Source organism: Lipophrys pholis, assembly GCF_963383615.2.
Source record: "Lipophrys pholis genome assembly, chromosome: 3".
Taxonomy (NCBI): domain Eukaryota; kingdom Metazoa; phylum Chordata; class Actinopteri; order Blenniiformes; family Blenniidae; genus Lipophrys; species Lipophrys pholis.
Window position 1 is genome coordinate 26,367,517 of NC_137627.1, and position 21,057 is coordinate 26,388,573.

Here is a 21,057-nt window from a genome sequence, read left to right on the forward strand (position 1 = left end):
AGATTATATGGGAAAGTACAAGGAGTCCAAAAACATGAATGGTAAAATATACTAGGAACCACTGGTACGCTTCATAGGGAACAAGGTGACCTGGCACATACTAACTCACCAGACGGGGTTATTGAGGAGAGGTCGACACTGAGGAAACACATCAGGGTGGAGGACGACATGAGGGCAGAAAATCAAGACCCTGGAAACGAGAAAAGATGGTGAATACAAAGTAAAACAGAAAACTAGACAATGAACAAAGACATGAACTTAAAATCTGAAATCTACAAAACTCAAAAAACACCTGAAGAAAGAGCAGTTGGTGTGCCACACATTTGTAACACAAGCTTGTCAGTACCATAAAAAACACACAATAGTATTGAATGACTAGCAGTTTTTTTGAAGTTTCGTCTTTTGTTCTGCTCAGTTTTATTTCTTTTCTCCATTTTAGTCTGTAAGAAAACAAAGAAAAGAAAAGAAAAAGTCAAGTTGTGATTTTCACGCTGCTGCACAACTGCTCCGTCACTGAAAACCGGTCCGACTCGGAACAATAACTTGAGATCCGCAGGGCGGAACACTTACAGAGTAATCAATACTCTTGAGTAATTTTGTTCAACTTTGAGCAATAGTGTTTTTATTAGTAGTTGATTAAAAAGTATTTCAATTTGAAAAATAGCTTTGAGCCAGAGTGATGTTCAACCTCCAGACAGCTTTGCAACTTAAATTTTCGGATGCGTATTAAAGAAGCTTTGTCTGAATTCTGCGTACCATTGGAGGGTTGTTAAATATATGCACAAACTCAATAAACACAGCAGTTTTAAAAAAAAAAAAAAAAACACCCATTTAAATGAAGCAGAGCAACACTTTCTCCCAGGTTGGTATTAGTGTCAATCCAGCTCCAACTTCAGTCAGAATCACATTTATTTTTAAACTACTCCATCAGTCTGCTCCTTCACAGCGCCGGGTTGTTATTCCACTCACAGATAATTCAAAGTTCCACATCCCGCAGGCTTTCTTTTGGACACTTTGTGTAGTTTGTGGATTTGAAGAGTTATTTGGAGCGTTAATGTGAGCCACGCGCACATATCACTCACCAGCAGCACGACGTGCCGCAGGATAAAACGTGAATACATGGAAGTTGTGTACTCAAATTAATCACACACGAGTACTTACCAACAGTGTGTCTGTAACAGTGTTTAATAATCAATATTTAAATGTTTAGCGTTGGAGGAGAGCTATTGTTGCATGTGAAATGTTGCATTCATGAATATCAATTAAAGGCAGACATAATAAAAAAAACAAAAACTAATTAGTTTATCTCTCAGTGGTGCGCTGCAATATCCCGGGCCTTCACAGTAATTCATGAGTGGCTCAGTCTAATCCATTTTGATCCAAACACCATATGCCAATGTGTGTGTATGCGCGCACACGCACACACACACACAGGCCACAGGAGCCTGCAAGGCCGTGTCCAGACTCGATGGATTTGAGTCGATTTTTTTTTTCCTTGCGCTCACGGCCCAAGGTCACGGCTCTCGGTGACTCCACACGGCCTCCAGATTCCTGCTGCATGCTGTGTTCTCACTGAAGGCCGTGCTGTCTCAGCTTTCTGTCCCACAATCTGCAAGTGCTGCCCTTGCCCCGCCGACCTCCCCGAGCTCCACCTGTCAACCGACACACCCCCACCACCCTCAAGCTGCACGGATGGAGAGACCAGTGGTGAGAGAAGATATAGAAATGGAGGGGAAGGAGGAGAAAGATTAGGGAAAAATGAGAAAGGCAGGAATGGGCTGTGGAGCAAAAGACAGAAAACAATTTAGAGCGGGGAGAATGGGGAAAGCCAAAGCGCTGGAGGATTGAAAGGCCTCTTCTTCTAATTTGCACCGTATTCATCACCTCAGAGAGCAGACGCTCTCGTATCGCTTTCCATTCACTTCCTCACCCTTGGCTGCAGGTCAGAGAAAAAGGCAATTTCCCCTCAGCCAATGTGCAAGCTGCTCCATTCCTCATGGATAAACTGTACTTTTGAAATGCGTAGAAGTGAGAGCATTCATCACCAGGCCAGCCCCCCTTCTCCTCCTCCTTCTCCTCCTCCTCCTCATCCTAGTCCTCCCCCTTTCCACCCCTCCTCCACTGCAAGAAAAGCTGTAAGAAGCAAACATATCTGATTAATAACTTCCTCAATGTGCAGTTAAAGAGAGCTGGGCAGGCCACTGTCAGTCACCAGGGGCAGCGTCGGGCGTACTGCACACCTAATTTGCTTACTGAGCATTGGGCAGCGTGCCCACCCACTGAAGACAGCGAGCAGACCGTCTCAGGCTGTCAGACTTTTATCTTGGAGATCCACCATGCTGGGCCTGCCAACGAAGACTCCAGGAGTCTGTTACAAATCCCCCCCTCACACTCTCCCACACATCTTCAGCTGGGAACAGGAATTAGGACAAATGAAAGTCAGCAAAAACCAGCAACACGGTCCTGGCCTTTTAAGTGGATGTCGGCATGGAAGGACATGCTTACTTTTATAAAGAAAATGGATATTAAGTGCATGTTGGTTCACTTCATTCAGCTGCTGTTGATAAGAAATGTGAAATAATCCAGTGAGGTCTCTCAAGGTGGTGGCCACCGGTCCAAAAATAAAAACCATGTGGGAACATTCTTACAGCCATTCTCTGCTGGTATTGCATCAACATTTCCATCACTCACTCAACATATTCCTCCCTGAACATCACTTCCACTTCATTCAGATAGAGAGTAAAGAGTAGACAGAGAGAGAGAGAGAGAGAGAGAGAGAGAGAGAGAGAGAGAGAGAGAGAGAGAGAGAGAGAGAGAGAGCGAGAGAGAGAGAGAGAGTAGATAGATGATTATTCAGACACTCTCTCTTCTCTTTCACCTCTCCCCATTGATCCCATCCCATCAGAGAGGCTATAAATATTAATAAGGGGGCTTTGTTTTAGCAACCTGTGTGAAGATCAGAGCACAGAACAATAGCAGTATCTGGACATGTTTTTTCTTTCTTTCTTTTTTCGCAGGCAGACAGGCAGTCAACCTGCAGAGCGTCCTTGGGGGAGGGAAGCCTGAGGGGAGCCCAGCCTTCGGCCCACCGCCTCGGGCTCACTGTGTTCAAGTCAAGGTCAGCTCAAGGGGATCTGCAAATGTGGGAGACCACAGTCCTGTTCAAAATCTGCCTCTCACAAAACGACTGAGGCGACAAGCACACACAATACAGTGAAGAAAATACCCACCATCGGTGTCTCGATGTCAGCTTTTTACATGAAGTCACACGCACAAGAATATGTGTAACAAAACTGATACATCTCTCCGTTTATGTATAATTTAAAAGGAACATTTGTGCCAAAATCACGGACAAAAACAAAAAAGAGACTCACTTTAAATGGTATTTAGCCAGTCCAGAGTAAATATTATTATAGTTTATCCTTGATTCATTCAATGAAGATTAAATGAAATGATTTAGTTAAATCGGACTAAAAAAAGTGTTAACCTTGACTTTACAGCTGAACAGGATGTGACTATATCAGAGTGCTTTGTTGTTATTAAATAGTCATTAGAACCGCATTTACGAAGGTTTGGTATTATTTCTTGTTAACGTGAGTAAACACGTGTAAATAAATGTACCACTGGCTCCTAACGCTGAGTGATATGCATGGTGACTTTACAAACAGACTTCACCGGTCCCCAGTGACAAAAATATGAATCTCCAAAGAATGACAGTCATAAAAGCAAAAGCTCACAGTAAGTGGGGGAAAAAGGTGTTTTATTTAATGTAACTCAATTAAAGAGAGAACATAAAGAGATGAAAAAGGTCAAATATGATCCTAAATGGATCCGACTCCCCTTCCTCCTGAGTGTCATTTAGTGTCTTACAACAATATATGTTTGTGTCATGTGACCTTCATTTTCTCATCCTGACCTGCCTGAGCGTGCGAGCGTGCAGGGTCAGGCAGCCCCTCTGCTTGGTTAAACGTTTTAATGTTGTACCTGACATCATTGTGTTCACAGACCAGAGTCCTCCCTCTGATGGCACAGACAGTGATGGAGGGGCGGGTCTGCAAAAAAAAAAAAAAACAACATCAAAATGAAACCGAGATGATTTTGACCCAGAACAAAGAGAGGGGGTCAGGGAGCGAGAGCGACCGTCTGGCTGGAAGCATCCGTCTGGTTAATGGAGGCTGATGATTTACAGCAGGTGCTGGCCAACTCCTTTTCAATCTAGAAACAATACATGTGACACAGGGCTCATTCCTGGACGACAACGAATCGATGACACAGAGCGGCGAGGATTTTATGAGAATTTGGGCGTCTTGGCTGTGGGAGTGTGACAGATGCAGGTCGTCCGAGCACACATGGTCCTCCAGCGTGGCGAGTGGGCGGAAAGTGAAGCGGCAGGCCGAGTTAGAGAGACAGAGACAGAGAGTCACAGAGACATGACGGGGCTTTTCTGTTCAAACCTCAAACTCTGCCGTTCCTTTTCTGAGAATAACTGAACAAAAAGATTTGAACGGAGCATTGTCTCAAAATTAGTATCATCACTTTTTGAGAAAGGGTCAAATAAAAGAAATCTTTTCCTTGGATATTTCGAGGAGGCAGTAAAATCTCTTCACACCTCAAAAAGGAGAATGTGTGTGACTTGTTGATAAACTGATTGTAACTCTAAAGATGAAAAATGAGGAAAGCCCTTCATCTTCCTCTGCATTTAACACAACCCAAAGGAGCCCTCGGACGAACTCAGGTGTGAATTTCAGTTTCGAACAAGAAAACCTATCACTGGTGCAGGCATTCAAACCAGCAACCCCTCCGTCTATGAGCTGGCTTCACTCCAGAGCTCCAACCCACTCCTGCATGTATGTTAAACCGAAGAGGTCCTCCTAGGATCTGGTGTTCACATATGTGGACATAACTTTGCTTTGTCTAGGTCTAAAATTTGTGTCTTAGGAGGTTAATAGAATGTTTTCTGTGGCATTGGAAAAATATTGAGCAGTGAATAGAATACAATAGAATAGAATAGAATAGAATAGAATAGAATAGAATAGAACCAGATAGTTGTTATATCTGTTCAGCTTTAGAAAGTATTTACTTTCTAGAGCTGAACAGATAAAACACCTAAAAGAATCACACCTGAGTGAAGGCCCTTATCTTTATCTTCTTTCTTTAATACAATTCAACTTCATTGATGGATGGATACTTGGATACAATGATGGATGAATGGATACATGGTACATACTGATTACTTCTCATCCAAATGCTGATAAGAAATTGCGTTTGAAGAGTGTTGGTATATTTCTCTCTGAGTTGGAGGCTTAGGACTGTGACTTCAATGTGATTTTAATGAACAGAACAAAATGAGTCCAGTTCTTTAAAAGTTGGGGGCGGCCTTGTGTCAGCCTTTCAGCATCTTTGCTCTGTTGTCTGTTTGTTCTTGTTTTGGAGTTCAGATAATCTCAAGTAAAAACTGACAACTTCCCATTAGTCTCTGCTCGTGAGGTGAGGTTGAGATGGTTTGATCTGCAGAGGATCAAATGATGCTGGAGATGGAGATGAGGAAGACTTCAGAGAAAGGAAGATGTTGTTGGTGTAACCGTGGAGGAGATCAGGTGAGATGGAGGAAGATGATGCACTGTGTGAACCATGAGGGGAAAGTCTTTGAATGGCCTCTGAAATCCTCTTGTGGTACGAGAGACGTCACCATGTCTCATGGAGATGTGCAGAACATGAACATGCAGAACATGAACATGTAGAACATGGACATGCAGAACATGAACATGTAGAACATGGACATGCAGAACATGAACATGTAGAACATGAACATGCAGAACATGGACATGCAGAACATGAACATGTAGAACATGAACATGTAGAACATGAACATGCAGAACATGAACATGTAGAACATGAACATGTAGAACATAAACATGTAGAACAAGAACATGTAGAACATGAACATGCAGAACATGGACATGCAGAACATGGACATGCAGAACATGAACATGCAGAACATGGACATGCAGAACATGAACATGTAGAACATGGACATGCAGAACATGAACATGTAGAACATAAACATGTAGAACAAGAACATGCAGAACATGCCGTCACCTTTAAGTTCAAAAGGAAAAACATAAGTGAAAAAACACAAGCGTCCCGTGGTGTATGTGATGAATTCTGCCTCTTGTATTCAAAACAAAAACTTTGCTTTGAAGTTACAAATCATCAGCATGACACACATTTATTCACTTCTTTGAAATGAAGTGCGGAGCCTTCATTTTCTACCGTGTTCTTTGAAAAAAATTCCAAGGTGTGCCAAAGCAATCGCAGAGGGAGTAAAGAATCAGGACTCGTTAGAATCCATACCGTTCTTTAAAAGAGAAAAATAAATCAACAGTAGAAATTAAAAACAGTGGGGTGTTTTGTTGACGCTGAACCCGTCCAATAGTTTGAGGTGTGCTGTGACACAAATCCTGCGAGGCACCAACGTGTTGACACCAGAATGTGGTTTCTTTACCTGCACAGGTCTGAAGACAATCAGCAGCAAGAGGAAGGCGTGAGGATGTCCTCCTCTATTGTTACTCGGCCATCTGTCCACCTGACCGAGCCTTTTCCTGTGCTCCCTCAGCCTCAGCGAGACGAGCAGCAAGGTGTGCACTCGCCTTTCATTTGTCGTGAGCCACACCAGAGTCTCTGGTATGACCTGTAAACAGGTTCCTGTGCATCCAGCAGCGCGCCAGCGTCGCCTGTCTGCAACCGTGCAGAGCCAAGCGTCGCCCATGTCACGCTCCGATAGCTCAATTTAAATGGAAATTGGATGAACTGCTTGGAAGTGATCCAGCCATCCAGAACAATTAACCCATATTACTGGCAGGCCTTGAAGGAGTAATTTGACTTTGAATGAGGATGCCGAGGACAAACTGTGTTTTTTTTCTAGTACAACCGGAGAGAAAACAGCCCACCGAGAAGATTGTGTTTGCTGCTTTTTGGTATCAAATACTGTATTTATAGTCAGAAATAAATCCTCTTTATACATTTGAAATGAAGCCATAATCCAGTGAGAATTTCACCAAATTGGATTTAAATTAATTTTATTGGCTATATTCACTTCTTTCACTGGATAGATGAGCGTCTACATGCTCGTCTGCAGAAGTCACTAATAATCTGTAGTCCAATACCTCAAAGTCTCAGAAGCAAACACAAGCCAAATTGTGAGTCAAGCATTTTCCTTTTTTTTTTTGTTATTGTCAACAACACAATTATTGGTCATTTTCACAATAAGTTTCACCTCCTGTGCTCTGCAGTGCCACACTTAACCAGTCGTACTGGCGGAAAAATGCTTTAAACAGGATCGAACATACATATATACACTCTACTCTCACTAAGAACTGCAGTTTAAATCAACCAGTTAAGTCAAAAAACACTGCCCCTTTGTTAAATTGTATTGTAATGAATTAATCCGAAAATAGTTATTGGGAATATTAAGTATAAATTGTGAAATACGCCATCAGGTTAATCTGATTCATTCAAGTTAAAATCAGTTTAGTTATAAAGCAGGTTTAACAACAATAGTAGTTGACCAGACAACCAATAATATGTCTGATTCAATTTAAAAAAGATCATTAAGTGACATCAGTAAAAGGAGACACATGACATAGAGGTCATCTTGTTCACATAGCGACAGTGAAACTTGACTCAAACTGAAGCGCTGCACTTTATTCTCAGTAGGATATTTTTGGTTGATTGTGGGACTGAAAAGTCAAATACTATTTATGTTGAAGCTCCTGGATCTGTTGTCTTCAGAAAGAGAATCTTTATTGTTTCAGAATTAGTTTTCACAAGTGTCACGTGACACACCGTTTCAAAGTGTGGGATTCAATGAAATCAGTTTTCACTTATTGACTTTTAAAGAAAGAACAAGGCTCCCTGCCCTTCGCCGCCTCCACAAACCAACAGTGATACTGAAGACAATTGATGAGTTTAACCTTCTTATGACTGACCTCAACTTATTTTGTTTACGGTTTGTACAATCTGTAATAAATGTGCAATGACCGAGTGCTTGTGCACAGTTTCTTAAAGGAGACATATCATGGTTTTAAATCCTTCCTTTTTACATATAAATCATACAGTTGTGGTCTATATAAAGCGGAACTGCAATGCTTGGGTCTGAATTCCTCATTATTAGAGCTCCACAGGCCCCTTTTCAACCCCTTTTCTGATGTGCTTCTGAGAGCAACTCGTTTTGGGGCGGTCTCTTCAAATGCAAATGAGACACTTCATACCCCCCCTCCTCTCCAGGTTGCAGAGGTGATACTCGGTTCAACGTCACCCTGTTCGGCCATCTTTGTAGTTTGATAGAACAGATACAATTATCTAGCGGCGCAGAAACTTTATATTCACACATTATTTACAAAATGTCAACAACGGAAGATTTGTCCATCCAGCCATACATGTTGGAGCCAGAGTCGGACCCGGCGGAGCGAGATGAAAATGACAATGATGCACCTGCAGAACAACGTCTTCATATGGATGTAACGCAATGGTGTGTTACTATATTTACACTAACTTCTCCATCCATGCCCACTACTACAATACTGCCTGTATTACAACGACTATTTAACACAGAAGTTACATTATAATCTAAAACGAGCACACAGCGCTAACATATGAAGACGGTGCAACTGCTAATGCTAACAAAACAATGACAGGGACGTCTTATCATCACACTTTTTAGCGTTATATACAGCTTACCGAAGTGCTCTGTTCGTCATCTCCATAGATAGAAGGAACTGACCGCTCAATCAGACGAAGTCTTTCGGCAAATCCTTCTTTATACTGGCGGAGGTTGCTGAAGCAGTCGTCCTTAAAGTGCTTCGCGCACACAAAAATGACCTTACCCACAGATGTGGGTACATTTCTGTGAAAAATAAAACTCAACCAGGCACTTCGAAAAGGTTCTGATGCTGGGAGACGGTGTAACGAAGCTTGTGGGTTACTACATCCAACAACCGAACATTTCCACTTATCCTCTCGTAACTTCGGTTGGACTACAAAATCGCAGCGAGAAACAAAAATGGCGGATTGCTCGAAATGTCGATGTCCTAATTTGGCAGTTCCGCTGCGAATACTGTGACGTCATTGTTCAAAAAACGTAATAGAGAATAGAAAAATCGAAACCGATCGCAAAATATGACCAAAACAGCATATAAAGATATCAACGGAGCACCTGAAGAGACTACTTTGAACTTTTCTGTACTTCTAAACACTCTAAATATACAACAACATGCATTTAAGGGCAAAAAAAGTGGATTTAGCATGATATGTCCCCTTTAAGATAATCTTCAGTTTCAGAAATGTGTTTGTGACGGTACTGAGAAGCTCAGGTTACAGATTGTCTGTCACTGGCCGGTCCTTCTGCATAACAAAGCTTCATTTCTCAGCTTTCTGGCATTTGTGGGATTCTGTTCATCCACACTCACCACAAGCATTTTTACTGGACCAGATCAAGAAATAGCAGCTTATCTTTATTACCAAATGTTTCCAGTTGTTTTAGGCGTTTAGAGTTTTGAGTACAATGTGGAAAACTCTACGAGTGTTAAATATCTTTTCACAAAACCTTAAACACTTTTTTTTTTTTAAAGAAAAGTAAGTGCAGTTTCATTATTAGTCCATCTTTAGCAATGACTCCAGGAACAAAACACTTCCTTCTTGCTTGAATCACATTTTTTTTCTTTGAATTTTGTTGAATCCATATATGCAACATGTGTCTCAACTTTGTGCTTTATTTTGATTTTAACTCTGATCTCTTCTGTTGTCTCTCGTCAGACTTGAGTTGTTTCATTGCACGTTATACCTGCAGCCTTCAGCATGCATGTTTTTAGAAGCTCACCCTCGTGGTGTGACTTTGATGCTGATGTTACTTCCTTGCAGTAAGGCGGCGAGCTCACGGCGCTGCAGCACTCGCCTCTCCCTGCAGGACGCAGGTTGAAGCAATTCCAAGTGAACAAATCAGAGGCAAAAGTTCATATGACCTTTTGGGTTACTTCTTTTTGCAAAAATGTGCCCTGAGTTTCCGTAAGATCTTTTTTCAACATATAAACACGACAGTCTGTAGACTGGGAAATAATTTCACGTTGAAATTTCTTTTAACTGGATTGAATTGAATTGTCTTTAATTGTCATTTCCATCATAAACACAAGAACAAAATTGTAGCTTTCAGACAATTTTTGCACTATTTTGCATTGAGATCACGATTACAATCAAATACTGTGATTACAGTCAAATACTATGATTACAGTCAAATACTGCGATTACAATCAAATACTGTGATTACAGTCGAACATTTCATGTCAAACACACAATAAACTGAGATTCTGGCTAAATTAAAATGCGCCAGCTGTATTTTTAATAAAACAGCAACAAAGCGGTCTATCAGAAGCTGGTGGTTGGGGTGGGTGTTGCTGATGAGAGTGAGGAGAAGGAGGGGAGGAGATTGGTGAAAGCAGCTGAAATCAGAGCTCTCTGTATGCAGGGCGACTGAAGGATGCTGGACTTTTGAGTCAGTCAGGTAATGGGTGAAATTGTGTCTGCTGCACAGCTTATAAATCGCAGTGCTGGCAGTATTTATCTATGTCTCAGACAATCCTGCTGGGAGATGGGAACGGTGAAATGAGAATCAACAGCCTGCTTCTCCTCCCCTCAGCTCCCGTCAGGTCATTTCACCCCCACAACCCTCCTCTTGAAAGGGGCGCGTGAGGAGAGACTGATAAATATAAAGCAAGTCGGGAGCCACCTGCCTCTGCCCCCGACACTCTGCCACAATTCTCCAGGTCATTTTAATGTATTTTGTCTAAACCCAAAGGGAGCCGGACTGAACCGCCTCTCTCGCCAAAATTCCTCTGGAAGATGTGCAATGATGAAATATTTATTCTGAACCAGCCCCTGTCCACCACTGCTACATTAAAGGCCACGGACTCTAATCCTCCACAGCATTTCAACCCAAAACTTTGCATATTTCATCTCCTGAATCAGAAGCTTGGACACCCCCGAGATGGCAGCTCTGCTCTTTCTCCTCAACAACTGCTCTTTGGCTCTGCCTCCAGCAGTCACACCTCGTTACAGCGGCTCTGAAGGCTGGAACGGTGGGGACAGATTTGGGCAAAAAGGAAAAAGGGCCGGATAGAGGAAAGAGGACTAAAACACAGGGAGGCAACAATAACACGCAATTTTCTGGCTTCATTGTAATTCCACTCTCATATCGGTCCCAAGTGACAAGCAGCAAGCCGCCCAGGATTCTAATCATTCCTGTTGTCAGATTGGTACCCCGAGTGAGATTGAGCTGATTGCTTGAACAAATTTGCAAAGTAACGATGCAATTTGCTGCAGAATGCCTTGGGAGGCATCAGATTGGTGGGGTGGATGGAGAGACTCACAGGAGACCAGGCTGCAAAGTTGGCTCACGGTTCATCAGTGCAACTCCAAGACAATAAACTGGAGTGAGAGAAGACTTTGTTTTGTATCCAAAGGTTGGATAATTGGATTTATACCACTACTTTTCATTTTCATTTTTCTCATTTTTAATGTTTGTTAACATTTGAGATAGGACAACGACTTGAAATAAAAAATAACAAAATGTACTTGTAAGGTTTTTATCATAACATTTAGATAGTCTGTAGTATTTTAAAAACATTAGAAAAGTGATGGTTGAATCTTTTTTCTTTTCTAATTTTTATTCAATAATACCACATAGTGCCAACAACTTTATCAGACTAATTATAAAAGTGATACCAAATTTATAAGCCACAAATCACCTGTATAAGCTAGGAGATTTGACATTGCCTCTTATTTTATGTGCTATTTATTTATTTGTTTATTTGTTTGTTTGTGTTCTTTTTGTGTGTATGGTGGTGGGATATCCTGTATTTTGTGTGTGTTTTGTTAAATTACGAAATTTGACTGTGAAACATTCGAAATATGATTTCACATTTTTGGCACGTCAAAAACATTTGGATTGCCTTGTTTTCTTCGTGCTGTGATGTATTATTAATTCAGCTATTCAGAAGAATATTTCTACATTTATTTAAAATTTTTTAGTAGAGGCAAATTCAAAATATAAATGCTGAAGTAAATCAAACCACTATGGAAGCCCATTTTCACCACTTAATAAAAAGCTTAAAAAAATTAGTGCTGAACTCTGAACATTTGAAAAAGGAGTTAGAGATGCAGATACACCAGCTGAGTGTCGTGTTTTCGTCCTTCTACCTGCTGCTCTCTGTGAGATACACTGTGTATTTATAGCAGAACCAAAGGAGCTGTGACTCAGCAACGTGAAGTCTCTGATGCCACAGACAGATTGTTAGAGAATTGTTGAGACAGAACAACTGATGGAGAATTGATTGTGGAAAATGAAGACAATAAGAAGCAATCTGATAGAAAAGAAATGTATTTAATTATATCCTCAATACTCTTCTTGAAAACCTCTCAACCTTCTGCTCAGTGCATGAAAAAGAATCAATACAGCTGTAGAAAGCGTACCTATCAAACTGTTGTTCTGAAAATGTTAAAGAAATCCCAGATTATTATTATTCATCCATCCGTGGTGTGGTTTGTTCCAGATACATTGCTCAGTTGAATTTAGGAGTTTAAGTTTTTGTCCAAAATAAACTCAGAACTGCAAATATTTTGTAGGTTAAATGCATTTTTATAGACATCAGACCCCAGAGGAACGATCAAAACATTTGTTATCTTTTTTTCTCTCAGCCTTTTTTCTTTTGTTCACTTATCAGTAGCCCCGACGGTGGGCCAGAAGGGCCAACAGCACAACACAACAGCAAAAAGTCACAACACAACAGCAAAACGCCACAACACAACAACAAAAACCCACAACACAACAACAAAAAGCCACAACACAACAACAAAAACCCACAACACAACAGCAAAAAGCCACAACACAACAACAAAAACCCACAACACAACAGCAAAAAGCCACAACACAACAACAAAAACCCACAACACAACAACAAAAAGCCACAACACAACAACAAAAAGTCACAACATAACTACAAAAGCCACAACACAACAACAAAAAGCCACAACACAACAACAAAAACCCACAACACAACAGCAAAAAGCCACAACACAACAACAAAAAGTCACAACATAACTACAAAAGCCACAACACAACAACAAAAAGCAACAACAGCAAAATTCCACAGTGGAAGTGTGCAGCGGACCGACTATTTTGATTACGAAGATTTTAATGAGATGTCAGTAAAACACTGCTTCATGATGATTGTGATTAATGTCGATATGTGTCTTCAGAAACCACTATTGTTGGTCACCATGTTGGAATTGTCAAAACGTTGTGTATGTGCTCTTCCCTCCATCATTCTGTCAGACAATATTGTTCCCCGGAAACAAAGCCTCTTCTCCGACCGCTGCACACTTCTGCTGTGGCTTTTTGCTGTTGTGTTGTGGCTTTTTTTGCTGCTCCAAAAGGAGATTTAGAAAATAAATAAATCAATTCTGCAGGTGTCTTGGCATCGTTATCCTTCATTTCCACTCTTTAACTGAGGCTATGATGTGAGGTTGTAGAGTAAACACTACAATATTGGATTAACACCATTGAGGATAATTGTTTACAATTTAAATGCAAAAAAACACTAAATAACGTTGTATTGAAAACTGAAGATGTTTCTCAGTTGAGTTCACTGTGAAGCTTGAGGAAACACTGGAAGAAGCTCTGAACGTTTCATCCTCATGTATAATGAGACATGTCATTTTCCACTAAGTCCAATCATTGAACATTACGGCCTGATGAACCACAATCTCCTCACAGTATGAATATGAATCGCTTGCTGTCTGTCCTCTCCACTTTAATGATTAAAGATTCCACTGACACGGTTCTGCACCAAATATAAAGACCATTCATTCCCATGTGACAGTTGCTATTCTTCAGAGCAGTTACTCCATTATGAAATTTGACATATTTTAATAGATATGACAGATTGGAGGGAGCCTCGGTGTCCCGTAGAAGTAAATCTGTCTTGTAACAAGAGCACTTGTCGGTGAATCATACTGATGGCGACCGACTCAGTGGAGACTGGGTTTATGGGATCTAAACACTGGAGGTAGAGCATCAGTCATACATTTACCAAACATCTTGCCCCCAAAGAGGAATCCTTATTTTTATTTTTCAAAACAATTATTTAGAAGTAAATGTAATGTCAGTTGTATAGATAGATCTGTGTAAGCACTGGGACACATCATCAGTGATGTTTCCTGAAATCTCTGGGTGTTTCGGGTCTCACAACATCAGACGTCCTCCTTCAGGTGACCCAGCCGGGGCTGATCAGACCCCGACTTGTGTCTCAGCCACATTGGCCAACTTCTCAGACCTTTTGATCCAGATCATCCTGGAAGACTCTCTGCAGCCTCTATGGTGGATTTGATGGCTCTATTGTTTTGCAGCTCCTGTGATGCTATGCAGGGAGTAGGTCTCTCAGAGGGAGCGGACCGCACAGCCTCGACATCCCACCTCTATTGGCTCACAGAGGGTTTTCCAGCCTCTCCTCTGGAAGTCCTCAGTGAGCTTGTGGTATTTGAGCCAAACTGGGAGGACCATGCTGTCCTCCCAGGCAATTGTTAATACCAGTAAGAGGACATGTTTAGAGGAGGGAGATGTCAACAACACGTATGGTCTCTAGGAAGTTGAAGTTCTATGCTCTGGGAACTTGAGCTGCCTATCCAAGTCCAGTCGCTGTTCCCAGTCTAATGCCAATGAGAGAAGGCCAGCTGTTGGTCTTGGTTGTGGTCATGGCTTCTCCCCAGCTTTCAGGAAGGGCATCGTTCTGAGGCTGCCCATGTGTCTGTTGTTGGCCACTGCAGTAGAGATGGTCTCCGCCACTGTCTTCAGCACCTGGTCATGGCGTTAATGCTTCACATCTCTAAAATATCCAGAGCTGATCTCTCAGTCACACCTTATTGTTTTTTATGACCTCTCTGTAGAGTGTGTGTGTGTGTGTGTGTGTGTGTGTGTGTGTGTGTGTGTGTGTGTGTGTGTGTGTGTGTGTGTGTGTGTGTGTGTGTGTGTGTGTGTGTGTGTGTGTGTGTGTGTGTGTGTGTGTGTGTGTGTGGGTACTTGGATGGCTAAATTGTATTCTCATAACTTTTTTCCCCCAAATGAATAATTCCTAGATTCCTCGATCTATAAAAGCAATCAAACTCTAAAACGGACATTCATTAGAAAAACCTCCAGGAAGGCATTTAGCAGCAAACTCTGTACAGAATAAATGTTTTTTCCCAAAAAGTTTCAGTAAACTCATTAATCAATAATTTTGTTTTTGTGAAATCCATTTGATTGCAGTAGAGCTGCAGCTTCTTCTGTTTTTGATCATTAACATTAAGTCTTTTCTCCTCCCAATAACAGCTGTTATAACTGTGTTATAACTTGGGTCATAGCCACACTGCAATGAAGCAACATTAGGATTCCTCATATTTAAGTGTATAGCGGGGCTCTTTATAATCAACTTTACTGTTGTTCCCAGGAAGTAACTCGTCCCTTATCAATAAATAATTTGCAGCCACTTGCATGCTTAATAGTTATATTGACCGCTCTGCCCACTTTCAATTCTCCGTTCTTCTGTATTTTGTCTTAAGCATTTCCGGTTACTGACAAATTACATATTGGTGAACGTCAGCCCAGTGTTTTTATCGTGTCTATAAAACTACCATAAAACATAACAAATAATGCTTCTACCAGGATATTAAAGTAGCATCATGTTGCCTCATCCTTCCTTAATTTTGACCCGAGAGCACGACATGAGAAAATGGACTGTGGTACAATGACGTCTTCATCCTGTCATTAGCGGCTCACGGAGTAGCTATGATAAACTTTAAGAATACTCAGGTGTACCAGTATCTACATAGTAGAAAGGTGGGCCGAGTGCCTGCATCCAGAGACGGAGAATTCACCTTTGCAAGGCAGACGTGAGTCCCAGCTGGTCAGCTAGCGCTAGCGACCATGCTATCCACCATGCTATCCACCATGCTAACCACCATGCTAACCAGTTGGAGTGGGTGAAGCAGAGCAGCCAGCTCTTCCTACAGCTTCAATATTGTGGAAGGTTTGAATCTCATTATATGAAATAAACCAAGATAAATCCTTTCAAACTTGCTATTCTTTATTACAACCAGGAGCTTTACCCAGTGAGTCGTGGACACCTGCTCTCGCTCATCTTCTACATCAGAGATTATGTTGCTATAAAAGTTACACAGTGCTGCTAAATCCACAGGTTATATGTTGCTCCACAACAGTCCTGTCTCTGCTCTTTATGTTCAAAATGTTGTTGTTTCAACTGCCTTCTCCTTGTTATCCAGTTGTTATGACAGCTCCCCATGGAGCATGTAATGCTACACACAAATAGCCATGACCAGCCGCAGAGCACCGGAGCAGCGACACACAGCTAGCAGCAGTTAGCCACGGAGCACCGGAGCAGCGCTACACAGCGAGCAGCAGTTAGCCATGGAGCACCGGAGAAGCGACACAGCTAGCAGCAGTTAGCCATGGAGCACCGACAGATGTTAGCCACGACTAGCTACGGAGCACTGGAGCAGCAACCCACACAGCGAGCCGCGGCTAGACACGGTGCACCGATCCACATGAGCGATGTTTAAAACTCTTAATTCAGTAATTGATTGTCAATCCTGTTCACTGTCCAGAACGAGCTGCTACTACAGGAAACAAAACAATACTACAGTAGTACCACCCACCGGAAGCTGCAAAATGATGCAATATGGCGACGCCTTAGTTTTGTCGCTGAATAAGGTCAATAGGTTTGTAGTTATTGTATTGACATTGTTAATAGTATTTCATTTTGGGAAGAAATAAAAATTTGATTTTTTTTGTTCAGAATAGTTCTTCACTCAACAGTACATGAATCACATACTTTTTCAGAGTAAACAGTGAAAAAAACATTTACTTTTGTAAGTGGCAAACTGTTCAGGTATGATAATAAAAACAGCAGAGCTGTAAAAGTCATTCTACACATGAAAAGAAGACGCATAGCTACCCATGTACAGGGTTTCTATGAGTGAGCGCACTCACACCTCATAACGTTTGTCAGCATGGAAACATCCGCTTCATCAGCAGATTATGATTCAACTCGTCTCATAGTTTGCAATCAGAAACTACATGACTATCGAACATTTACATAAATAGTAATAACTTGGCGAGCTCAGTTGGTAGAGAATGAGACTCACAATCTCAGGGTAGAGGGTTCATGTCCCATGCCGGGCGCCACCTTCCTGTGGGCTCACCACCCGCAGGAAGGTTCTTAATCAGGTGCAATGTGATCTGGGTGACAGTGCTCAGACTGCCACCCCCGCGACCCGGAAATGCATAGGCGGAAGAAAATGGATGGATGGAGTAATAACTTGAGTTGACCTTATAAAACAAAGAAACTTTGACTTTCACCTAAAATGTGTAGTTTTAAGGTTTTGAGACAATAACAGGAAGTCTTGATATTCAGCCAATTCCCAAGTAGCTTCAACTGGTCACCTGCTGCAGCTTCAGAATGAATAAGTGAATAACCTTTTACTGCAGCTCTGAATCTTTCTCATAGAGGTGAAAACAGGTAAATGTTGCTCAGGTTTTCAGAGAAATAAATTCTCAAAGAAAGTACAGATACTTGAAAAATATACTTGAGTTGCCTACTGTATCAAAGTACACATTTTGTTCCTAGAGACTTTGAAAAAGCATCTGAATGGTATCGTATCATATACTTATGACATTAGTGTGAAGCCACATGGTGGAGCAGTGGTTAGAGCCTCACAGTGAGACGGTCCTGGGTTCAAATACCAGACAAGCCTTTCCTGCATTATACTCCAGTTTTACTCCGGTTTCCTCCTGTGGTTCAAAAACATGCATGTGTGGTTAACTGGTGATTCTAAATTGAACCGAGGTGTGACTGTGAGTGTGTGTGGTTGTTTGTGTCTGTGTGTTTGTCCTGTGAAGGACAACCTGCGACCCTGCACAGGATAAATCTGTATGATGGATGAATGGATGGATATTAGGACCAGTAGATGACATCGCTGGAACAAATTCTTTTGGACAAGAGTACCTGGAGAAAATCCAAACACATGCGATGAACATGCAAACTCCACACGTGCAGTCCTCCAAGCCCAACATGAACTCCATTGTAACTATGAAATGAAAGTGTTGACCTTTACGCCACTGTGCAGCTCCTGACTGCGCTCCACTTTGTGATCAATCCCCGGAGAATGAAACTGTTTATGTAAACTTCAGTTCTGTGTATAATGATTTCAGAGCTTGTTGTAATTCGTTGTGTCAGTCCGTCTTCTGAAATATAACTAAAGGTACAAATAGATGAAAACTTCAGTTCAATACTTTCACACCACTGCTTACTGAAGCATTTTTTCCAAGCGAGAGTGCTTTGTGATGATATGTTTGAACACTCTCACCCTGTGTTGTTGCTACTTTGTGTCAAGTAAAGAAAGACCTAGTGTGAGACGTGGAGCTCTTCAGTGAAATGACCTGGACGAGTGGCTGCAGGATGGAGAAGTGACGGGCACTCATGCTTTCTTTACTGGGCTGTGTTGAGTTTGCATGTTTGACCCGTGCACCTTGGTTTGCTCCCACAGTCCAGAAACCAGCACCGGAGGCTGTTTGGACTGTTGGATGAAGGCTGCGCCCTGCCTTTGGCTCCAGAACCCCGTGACCCCGGATCTTTGTATTTATGTGTTTACATTATCGTTCCTTCCACGCTGCATGCCGCAGTGCATCACAGATATAGTAAAGGTGGTGGTTTCTGTGAGATTGGAGTGTACTGAACTGTTACTGAACGAGTGCTGAGCTGCTGGACTCGCTGGAGGACCACTGGAGAAACGCTTATCCAGACACCAGCGGGCTGCTGGCTGCTCCCACCGGCAAAGCAATCACTGTGTTATTCAGGAGGGAATGAATTACTGAACATTTTCAGATTCCAATGGCTAATCCTCAAATGAATGGCTCAGGGGATTAACAGACACCACCACTGTTTGCGGCCTTTATTGACTGTCATTTATCCTGAATGACCTCCTATTATATGTTTTTAAAGTATTCAATTTATGGATTTTATAGGTGGGAGTAAGAATATTTTTTCCTGAAACTGTTTCTTCTTTTTAGTCAATGCGACTTCGTGCCTCCTCACATCTCCTGTGGCCATGTTGGATTTGCTGCAGCCCTGACCAGAGCGTCACACGCACCAGTGTCATCCTTGATTACCGAGAAGCACAGACGTGGGTAAAACCCAGGGGCCGGCAAAAAGACATCAGAAACTACAATGGGTAAGCACTGTTTAAAAAACAGAAAGAGAAGAGCTGCATAGGATGTGAAAATATTTGCACAAAAAGGTAAATCCCAGCAATGTGAATCAGTTGTAAAGGCTCTGCTCTGCTGTGATTCCCATCATGGCTCTCAGACCTCAACACCAGGTTGAAGACTGAACAAGCAGCAGCTCCTTTCATCTGGCCTCAGATTGGGGTTTAGATTGAAGAGGCCAGCAGAAGGAGACACAAGTCCTCTCCTACACACCGAGAGGGAAAGCAATGTTCCACAAGACTACACATTCATTACTCAAAATAAATCTCCATTAAACAAATGCCATATGCATAATTAGGCTATAGGAATAATTATAATTGTGATTAGTTTCTCCATGGGCCGACCTGTGTAAATTGTGATTGACACCCGGAAAATAGGAAGTGCATAAATCTGGCTGCAGAGATACACAATAACATGCAGCAGGATACAGAGGCGACGAAGGGATGAGGCTGTAAACACGCCTCCACCCTACATACATGATGCTCGTGGTACAAGGGGACACACGTTACTGCGGCTCTTTCATCACGATCAGCCGCAGGCTTGAGGAACAATAAATCCTGCCCTCAGGGGGGCTGTAATCGTTGTTGTTGTTGTTGAAGCGGTTCCTCTCCTTCTATTGATATTAAGAAGGTGGACAAAATATTATAAACACCCGTCGTTGTCAAATGATACAAATCGTCAGCATCACAGAAACGACAGCCCCAATAAAGCAGCAGCATAAGCACAATATATCAGTGAAGCATAAAGATGGGGATTATCTGTGAGGTACCATCAAGCTGTGTCCCACCACCTGTATTTCACACAGTCAACATTGCCTTTTTTTTATCACATGCATATAGTTATTCTTTTATATATCAACTGTCAAGTTTCATACTGGTGACATGATTATTTGCAGTGCTTAAAAACAACATTTTAAGTATTAATATTGACATTTTCCTTGTTTAGTATTTAAACTTGAGGTTCCAATCACAACAAACCGGCAAAGCAAGACAAATGATGGAGGTGTAGGTGGTGTGGTGGTTAAGTGCAGGAAGGTACCAGTATGCATGGTGTTTGCATGTTTTCCTGTGCTTGTGTTCGCTGCTCTTGGGTCCCACTTCAGTGAGGAAATAGCCTCCGTCTGCTTCAACCAACCTTCTTCACCTGGTTCAGAGATGCAGGGAGCTTCTCAATCACACTCAAGAACAGAAAACCTCCACCATGGAAAACATGCAAATGTCACAGCCAGACTCGAACCAGCTGGACCACCAGCATGCAGCCCCTGTCACTGCAACCTCCTGATTCATGTGGATTGATTTTGTTTCCCACACAAATTCAGATGCAGAATTAATGTTTGTATATTATAGGCATTGTGAGAAATAATGCCATAAGCCATGATAAAATATTCTCTCTCTCTCTCTCTCTCTCTCTCTCTCTCTCTCTCTCTCTCTCGATTGAATATGATGCGAATGTGACTTTTCCAAATGACCAGTTACTGATATTGTCAGTAACTGGTAAAGTTACTCCACTACACTCTGATATAAGTATTTGTAATCAAGTCATTATTCTCAGTGATTCCCTGACACTGATCCTGGTGGAGAAACTGGATCACACAGTGGGCGGCGGGCTGCACAAGACAGAGGACGAGGAGCAGAGTGGAGACACAAGTCAATATAAAACCAACCAACCAAACAGCCACTGTGACAATAAAA